Consider the following 10,184-nt stretch of genomic DNA (forward strand, 5'->3'; position numbering starts at 1 on the left):
TTGTACTAATAATTCACCAGGGCAGGAACCCAGCTGGGTTTGCTCCCGGTAAAATCTGTAAACCACCAAACTTGGGAGTCACACCCACTTGTTTACATACTTCTTCTGTACATTTGTTCATACAAAGGAATATCCTTCCACATGAAAAGACAGATTATTGATTAACATAGAAAGGAAACAAGCTGGAATGACTTTATAGCTAAATTTTTTTTCTTCACCTGTTACCCAGAATTTTTCCTACATGTCTTTAATTATGCATGGATGATGGGAGCAACCTTTACAGTGTCACTGTGAGTTGTCCAGTCAGAAAGAGAAACCAGAGCTAGGCCTCCAGTAGTACAGATGAATACTGCTGAGTAGAACTGCACACAGCTGCAGTGAGGAGCATAATACTTCTTATGCCACCCAAAAATTTGTATTAAGCCCACATTCAATTCTGAACTGAACTATGTTGGAGGGACACACAGCACATATTAGAAGATATTATTTGCTCTATGTCTGCCTTCCTTCCCATATCTATGTTTCATGTTGTCCCTCTATTTTCAGATGTGTTCAAGTTGAGAGGGACCTCAGGAGGTCGCCAAATAAAACCCTCTGTTCAGTTACAGTGGCAGCCAAGGTTCTTGTCAAGTATCTCTGGAAACAGAGATTCCATGATCTCTCTGGGCACCCTATGCCAGCTCTTCTGATCTCTTCCTGCTTATGCATAAGTTCCCTTCTAAAACTGTCCTCTCCTTCTTTCTACATCTGCTTAATCTAGTTTCTTTAAACTTTCCCCTAGAAGACAACAGCAAGGCTGGGAACTGACAGAAAGAATATCCAGTAGACTTTAAGAAGGAATTTTTCCTAGCTTTGCAAGAAGGAGAGAAGCCATCCCGTTGACATTCAATTTATAATTAGCTAAAACTAATGAGCAGCGTGAAAAAAAGTAAAATTTTAGCAAGATAGTGAAAGAAGTGGTGGAGTTTGTCAATTATTTGTAGATGCCTTTTTTCCCTCCACTCAACCAAACTCAGGTTCAATGGAAACATTGCACCTTAGGATGAAATCACTCGGTAAAGTTGCTGCTCTATAGAACAGTCCAGTTGGTCGTTTCTTCATTTCCTCGGTTTTCTGGGTCAATACAGAATGTTTCTAGGCACTTTCTGTCACAGCAAGTACTATCAGGTCTCTGGACAGTAGCAGGTTGCAGGGAAAAATCACTAAGACATGAGAATATCAGCAGCAGGTTGGTTTCCTGCAAGCCATATACTGAACCCTCCCGTGTCTGTGTTACACGCTGTGACAGAATTTATGTTCAGGCTGGCTGGCCTGCTGCTGCAACCTTCAGTTCAGTTAAAAAACATTATAATTATCTGGTAGTTTCTTCTTTCTGCAGCTGTTGTGTTTTTCAAGTGTACCTGACCTGCTAGTGTTAAAAGTTGCCTCATCCAAAAGCCCTGCCACTAACCTTAAAAAAAGGCTGATCTGTACTGGAAGTGCAAAAAATGCTTCCCTCCAATATGTGACAAAGACTTTTGTACCACAGATGTAGGCCATGCCAGAAAAGGCATATTTTGACCATATTTGTGGTTGTCATAGAAATTACTTTATAGCTTACTTTAACTTCACAACTGTTTCCATTTATATGCAAATAGGGGATGCAGCTGTATCACAGTCCCATTTTTCTATACTAATAATTAGGAGTCACACAGATCAAAGTAATGTAGCCCTGCATCACCTTTCATTCTAAGGGATGACATCTGTAATACAGAACCACCCAGCCACCCAGCCTTGGAACTGTCAAAAGAGACACTATTGTGGTCAGTTCCTTATAAATGAATGTGTGTCTGTAGTCCAATAATTAAAAATGGTGGAGGTAAGGGGTTATGGATATACAAAATGGATATATATATGGATATACAAACTAAGCCATCAACATACTTCTAATTAGCTCTAGAAGCACAGACACTTGAAGTCTAGTAATTATTTTCTTTTCTAATAATTATTAATATCTGGTCCTATTCAGAAATTTCTGTTACTTCAGAATTGTTACTTGTAAGCAAAAATAGTGGTAGCTTTGAAAATAAATTTATCAAGAAGTGTGATGGAATTCCCATATAGTATTTAAATTAGTTTCAGAACAGCCTTATGGTTTACCTCTGAATTAAATAGTTCAAGCACTCCCCATTCACCACATTACTGCTGTGGTGGCTTCCAAGATTACTCTTTTTGAACATGTCACAGTTCTCAGCAAAGCTCCTTCTACCACTGTTTCAGGGCCATCTCTACTACCTTAAACCACTACAAACAAGCTTTAAAGTTCTCCTGTTCTATAAGGAAGGCAACTTATGTTTAAAAGTCCTCTGCACAAACACTGCTGGGAATAGCAGAAAACAGATACTTGGTAGCTGCAAAGCAGAACACAACACCAATTTTCCTACCATACTAATCGATAAAAATGCAGTGAGTTCCACAGGCATATTAGAAAGACAATATAAAAAGGAAAGAATAAATAAAGGAAATATTATAATTACATATTTTTTCTCCATAAATGTCTCCTTATTATTTGCAGAAACAGAGCAGCTGGTACACACAGTCTCTACAGAAGTCAACATGAACCACTCCTATGAAGTCCAGAGCAGAATCCGGCTACCACCATATGCAGAGAACTTGGACTATTTTGGACACTTCCATGCTATGATCAGCCAACAACTTGTTAACATGTAATAACACAGAATCACAGAATGATTGATGAGGGAAGGGACCCTTCACAGATCACCTAGTCCAACCCACTGCTCAAAGCAGGGTCAGGTACAGCAGGTTTCTTAGAACTGTGTCCAATTAGGTTTTGGTATCTTTGAGGATGGAGATTCCAGAACCTCTCTGGCACCCTGTTCCAGTGTCTGTCCACCTTCACAGTGTTTTCTTACATTCAAATAGAATTTCATGTAGTTCAGTTTGTACCTTTTCTCCTGACGCTGAGTCAAGAAAAGACCCTGGGTCCAGCTTCTTTACTTCCTCCCATCAGGTATTTGTACATGTAGTTAAGATTCCCTTGAACCTTCTCTTCTGCAGACTAAAAAGCCCAAGCTTCTTCAACCTCACCTAGTCCATCTGATGCTCTAATCCCTTCAGCATCTTCACAGACCTTTGCTGCACCCTGGTATGTCTCTCTTGTACTGGGTAGGCCAGGACTGGACATGGTGCTGCAGGAATGTCTCACCACAGCTGAGCAGAGAAGGATCACCTTCCTTGAACTGTTTGCAACACACTTCCTAATGCAGCCCTGGACACCACTGGCCACAAGGACACAAAGCTGCTCATGTATAAGTTGTGGAACAACAGGACTCCAAGGACCTTTTCTTTCCAGTCCATCACCCCCTAGTGTCTACTGGTGCAGAGAATTTTATTCCTCCTCAGGAGCAGTAGTTGGCATTTCTTTTTGTTGAATTTCTGTCTGCTCATATCTTCAGATGTCAAGGTCACCCTGCAGAGGTGGCTGTACACCCATACACACACACATCTTTGCTAACCTTCTGAAGGAACACTGTTATATCATCTAGGTCACAAATGAAGATATTAAACATGTGTTGCTCCCCAGTCCTGACCCCTGGGCTACATCAGTACTGACTGGCCTCCAGAAGGACGTCATAGCACTAATCACATCCCTGGGATCACAGCTTCTAATTTTCAGACTATCTTACTGTCCATTTCTCTAGGTTTGTCAATAAGGATGTCATGAAACAGCATCACAAGCCTTGCTTAAGTCTGGATAAACAGTATTCACCTCTCTCCCCACAAGTTATCTCACCATAGAAGACCAACAAGACCCATTCCTCTCCCTTTTCACTGCTGAGCATGATGCTATATGGCATGGAACAGCTCTTTGGTTACTTCGGGTAATCTGCCTGGTTCTGTCCCCCCAATCTATTTGGGGGGAGGAGAAGCAGAGTAAGAAACAGAGTAGGCATTGACTCTTTATTAACACTGTTCAGCAATAGCTTTTAAACATTAGTGTGTTAGCAGCATTGCTTTGGTCACAAATCTCAAACACAGCACCATAGGAGCTCCTATGTAGAAAGTTAAATCCATCCCAGCCAGACCCTGCAGAGGAACTATCAGATCCAACTGAGCACCTATTGTTGTCAGCTCCCCAGTTGCCTGTGCCAGGAAGCTGTCACTGACACATTGCAAAAGCCTCCTGGATTGCTCACACCCTGCCATGTCACCCCTCTACCAGATACCAAGGTGGCTCCAGTCACCATGCATGACCTGGCTCTACAAAAGTGAGACTTCTTACCATTGTTTGAAGAAGGACTCATCTATTTCCTCCTGATAGGTACCCTCCAGCAGAAATCCTCCCCTTTGTCATCCATGGTGGCCTGCCCTTTAACCCATCCATGAGGTCTCACCTGGCTCATCAGCTGTCCTCAGGCAGAGCATCCGGCATTCCCATGGCTCTCACACAGAAAGCAGCTCTGACTCTTGCCACCCTGGTCTGCCTCTCCCCTGTATGCATCTAGGGCACCTCCCCAGTTCTGTGAGTTCTCAAAATAACCCAACAAAGCAAGTCTGTTTGGAAACTTCTTCAGAATCCTCTGAAATTAAATTCTAAAATGATGAGAATCGGGGTTTAATGACTAACAAGTCTGCTAAGCACTCACCCTGGAGAAGCAACTGGAATTTGAATGAAAGCACACCAAATGGTCATCCAACCCATTGTCAAAGCAAGACACCCATCTGCCATCCTAGCTTCTTTACTCTATTACATAAATCAATGAGGTAACTTATGACCTATTTATACAAGCACATAGTTTTGTGTGACTTGCTGAAGCAAGAGCAAAGGTCTACCCCTGTCTCAGGTTCCTCAACACCTCTAGCTGTGATGCCTTCTAAGTTCTCACCTGATGTGTACCATTGTGGAGAATATATATATACAGATAAAGTCAACATTTTCCTCAAGGAAAATTTCCACAAGGAGAGGTACTTTTGGAGAGGTGTCAGATGGCAAATAAATTTAAACAGACACTAAATTGCCACAACTAACAATATTCTTACAGTATTTTCTGTCTCCCTTGTCTTAGCTTCTTACCGCCTAATCTCCTTGCATACAAAAGCTGGACCAAGAAAGACACTACCTTTGGAGATGAAGTAGTATTAAAAGTAGTAAATCTTGAATTAATCTGCACAGCCAGGGGAAGTGCCTTTCTCATCTCAGTTAGGCAAGAATTCCAGAGAAGCGATTATATCACCTTAAACCTCCTCCTGAGGCATTTACTTGCAGTAGCCCTGTTTTCAGAACTCTATCTTTAATTCTGTGCCAGCCCTTTCTAAAAGCATTTATGAACACATACCTGTACGTATACACTCATACTTCTAGTGCTGTTAATATCCATTTTCTGGATGCAGAAGCCTTACCTTGAACACACTGCTTTCCACTATTTATTTCCACATTTATTCTTAGTGCATCTAATGTGCTAAGAATGAACGAGTTAATAAATGAGAACAGAGAAGCACCCTGGAGTGCTTTCCAATTGTGTTATACATCAAGCAGGCAAAAGCAGACTTTTGCCCTCATCAGAGGGCTTTAACAAAGGTCTCCCATGTTGCTTCACCTACCACTGAACCAGATGCAACTAGAGATTCCTCTCAGGTCTGTTGATGTCCCAGATTATGTGACCACACCTTAGTTCACTACTTATCAACCCTAATTCACTACATATCAAAGTGGTTGGGTTAGAAACAAAAGTATTTAGAGGTTTTTAATTAATAAAACAAATTAATTGTTTAATTAAGTCTGAGAGCAATCACAGATACAGTATGGGGTTTGGGTGAACGCTCACCTCCAGTTAATGAAGCAGGGCACTAATCTGTAGCTGGGGGCAACAGACTTCATTTAGCTGCTGCTGGAGAAGCCTGTCTGACTAGAATTATACATTTGTTGTGCCTTCTGGCCTTCAGACTGTGGTGCTGCCCCATTTCAGGTGCACCTTTGCTGAGTCAGGGGACTCCTCCATCCCTTTGACTATAAAAATCCTCTGAACGCTTCTCCCTTCAGTCCTGCTGGCTCAGCCTTTCAAACAGTCCCTGTTTCGGTTTGGCTAAACCAAAATGGACCTGCAAAGACCTGTCAGTGAAAGTGAGTGGGCCCAGCTCATTTCAACATAGGTTGGGGAGCAATCCAACGAGTTACACTGGCAGAACCTGGAAGCTGGAAATCTATGGTAGGGGTGGTAGTGAGCTGCTGGGGTGCCCCAAGTGTCCTTTACTCAGAAGGAACTCTCTGTGTGAACACAGAAATCTGGCTGCCCTGAGCATCCTCTTTAGTTGGTGGAGGGAGCTGGGCAGCTCTAAGAGGTATGTCATTCTTCTAAGGTTCTGAATCACCCTTTCAAATTGCAAAACCCACGTAAATATTGGGTGGTGAGTCATGAATCTAGATTATTATTTTGTTGACGGTATAGAGTAGTGTTTACACCACTACCAAGCTTCTCTGAAACACTACAGCTGATTGACAAAAGCAGCAAAGAGTTTCTTTCAAACTTGAAAAATTAAGCTTAGTTTTAAAGCAAGTTCAGGTAAGTGATAACTGTCATGTACAATTGTTAATATACAATGAGGAATAAAGCCCCCAAACTATTGAATTATTTCTATTCTACAGCATTAAGCCCTGCTTTCAATAATCAGTAAGAATTTATCTGCAGGGAATATTTTAAAGGGTATAATTGGATCAAGTAAAATTTAGTAGTTGTTAAAAAAATTCTGTAAATGTGCTGAGTATACATTTATTTACTTTGGTAAAAGGGTTTTTTGCTCTTGTAGACACAGTATAAAGCTCATCTTGGTTGAGGATGTGATGACTACATCTTGACTAAGGAAAAAATTTTGCTACAACACAGGAAGAAGACGATTACAGGCATTATCATTTAATGATATTTTGAACAGCTCAAGCCAATGCTCTGGATGTTCTGGATTCATCATCAATTCTCCACTGAAATGCTGGACCAGCTAAACAAAACCCAAGCACTCCTGCATCCTCAATTCTAACTCTTTTCCATCTTTGCTTAGATTTTCTTGGCAATCAATCTTCCTCCAACTAGAAAGATGGGAATCATGTAAGGGAACACAAACTATAGATGCAGTGTTCTGGCACAGAATTTCTGAGGTTACTCCCCTGTATGCTGAGGCTGCACCCACTACTGGGTAAGAGTCTGCCATAAGATTTTAAGAATAAGTCAGTGTTCTGTAAGTTTGCACTAGGGATTTAGAATTTAGTTTATTAGCTACTTTGTAACAAGGAAGTAGTATAAATATATATTAAGTCTTTCCATCTTCCTTTCACAGGTTTACCTGGGTTAGCTGTGCTTGCCCCTTTTGTGTATATTTCATGATAAATATGTCAATAAATAATTGAGTGAGCTGACAGGAAGAAAAAGACAATGCAGTGGAAACCGTGTCAAATAAGGCCTTTAAATAGCCAGTGTAATTTAAATGGGAAATCCTAAATCAACTGCTAGATAATGTAGTAAGTAAACATACTAACCAGCCACAAAGTCATAAATCATATTTGTTGATATATCAAAGTCTAGCCCTAGCAGTCAACAAAGGCACAAGGAAAAGTTACTGAAACTGAGGAAATGAAGATAGTATATCACTTTACAGACTTTATAAATCACAGCTTCTCAACACTTCTTAAAAAAAAATGTTTCCAGAGTGCTGCTTTAGAATCATCATTGAAAAACATGTTTTGGTCTCAATTAGACCTAACCACCAAGGAGATCATAGAATCATAGAACTGGCTGGGTTGGAAGGGACCTCAGAGATCATCAAGTCCAACCCTTGATCCACTACCGCTGCAGTTACCAGACCATGGCACTGAGTGCCACATCCAGTCTCTTTTTAAATATCTCCAGACACGGAGAATCCACTACTTCCCTGGGCAGCCCATTCCAATGCCTGATCACCCTCTCCGTAAAGAAATTCTTTCTAATATCCAACCTAAACCTCCCCTGGCACAACTTGAGACCTTGCCCTCTTGTCTTGATGAGAGTTGCCTGGGAAAAGAGACCAACCCCCCCCTGGCTACACCCTCCTTTCAGGGAGTTGTAGAGAGTGATGAGGTCTCCCCTGAGCCTCCTCTTCTCCAGGCTGAACAGCCCCAGCTCCCTCAGCCTCTCCTCATAGGATCTGTGCTCGAGTCCCTTCACCAGCCTGGTTGCCCTCCTTTGGACCTGCTCCAGGACCTTGATATCCTTCCTAAACTGAGAGGCCCAGAACTGGACACAATACTCAAGGTCTGGAGGCACGAGTGCTCAAAGAATGCATAAAGTTCAGAAATGCATGACAGAACTGTTACTGGAAGAGTGCTTCATTTTGTACAGTAAACAGTACGTAGTCATTGTATTGAAAAGCATTTGTTGAGAAAATTTTGTCACTATTACAAAAACATGCATGCAGGCTGGATGTTTATGGTACATTCCAACAAGGTACGTTTTCTAAATTTTGGTATGTTATGGCTGTATTTACAAATAGATAAGTAAAACACAAAAGAATATTAAACAAACAACACCACCCAAGCCCACAAAACTTTACATCATGCATCCTCTTCAAACCAAGGAGATATCACTGGTGGGATCTCCCAAGGTTTGCTGTCAGCTATCTGCTGCCACTGAAAATGATGAAACCATTGTGTTTCATAGAAGCAAACTTAGGCCAAAGCTAAATGCTTCTACAAATCCTTTCCTTGTCAACTGTAAATACAAAAAAACATTTGAAAATATGTATTATGCTTAAAATGTTTATAAGCCTGTACAGCTGACACTGTAAATGCCCTTTCACCAGCTGAGCTAGAAAGAAACTAATCTTCCTGAAAATTCATATTGCAGCCTCTAATCCCAAAATGATAAACAATTAGCTATTGCATCTTAGGGGAACCTTTACAGCTGGGTGAACAATGCAAGTCAGCAAATATAGGAACAAGTGCTTTCAATGGGGAGCTGTAGGGATCCAATAGCTGCTAATTTAGGCACTTGGAATTTAAGCAGCAGAGAAGTTTAGTGAGATGAAGGTTACCTGAAGATAACTTTTTCTTTGTTTTTGTTTAACAATCAAGTATCCATAGTTGAAGCTACAGACCTGGTATGTCCTTTACTGATGTAGTAATGCCAAAATCAGAACATTCTAACTGAATATTCAGAGGCCTACAACATATATCAAACATATTGCCACTTTATCCAACGATTTTTTTCCAGTACAGTGATGATGTCAAAGCCTTAAGAGATATTTCTGGCATGCTCTAGTAGGTGAGGCAATTACCCTCATGAGGATCAGCTTTGTCTCTACAACTAGTGTATCCTGGGTTTATTTTTCTTCCTCCTCATTGCCAGCAGAAGTTTTGATAATGGCTTTTTGAGGTTTCACAGTACTGTAGCCAAAAAACCCACTTAAGTATTAAAAGAAGTTGATAGGCTAAACCTAGAGGTGCTCCTTAAGTGACTTTCTTCCTAACTCTTGTAAAAAGAAATCAAAGCTGCTGAAGCACAGTATGGCAATGTACTCTGAAAGCACTTGTACACTGTATTTTGTAAAGTTAAACTGCCTCAGTATTTTGCCACAGCAGCTCCATATGCCAGAGACATGTGTCTGAAGGAGAGGAGTAGTGAGGTTATTCTGCTATACTGGGAGCTATATATGTTAAAATCTTCCCTTGAATTAAGAAGTAAACTCAATTTTATATTTATACATGTATTTATATATATACACATACTATACATACTATATGTAAATAGGCCCAGAGTAGAACATGTACCAGAAAATATGAGGCAACATATCTAACCTCAAGTATTATGTACTGTAATATATTACTGTATTCTAGGTTACATGTGGCATGTTATATTTTATATACAGAATATACATTTAATATACAAGATATAAATTTAAAAATGAGATTGTTGATTTAAGGTTTCTCTGGCTTCATCACTGGCAGGATGTCTTGGTGGATGGGGTCAGACCCTCAAGCCCACCACTGCAGGTAGACTAAGAGAAAGGAATTTGCTAGAATTACTGCTACCTTGTAATGCAGATGCAGTATCTGTGTTGTGGAAGCAGTGTGCCTGAATGGTGTGCTGTAACACACAGCATGTACTTCATACTTCAGCATGAAGCAACCAGCTTCAGGCAGCTCTGGTTGTTAGCCCTCTGTA

This window comes from Calypte anna, chromosome 3 (assembly GCF_003957555.1).
Source record: "Calypte anna isolate BGI_N300 chromosome 3, bCalAnn1_v1.p, whole genome shotgun sequence".
NCBI classification, from domain to species: Eukaryota; Metazoa; Chordata; class Aves; order Apodiformes; family Trochilidae; genus Calypte; species Calypte anna.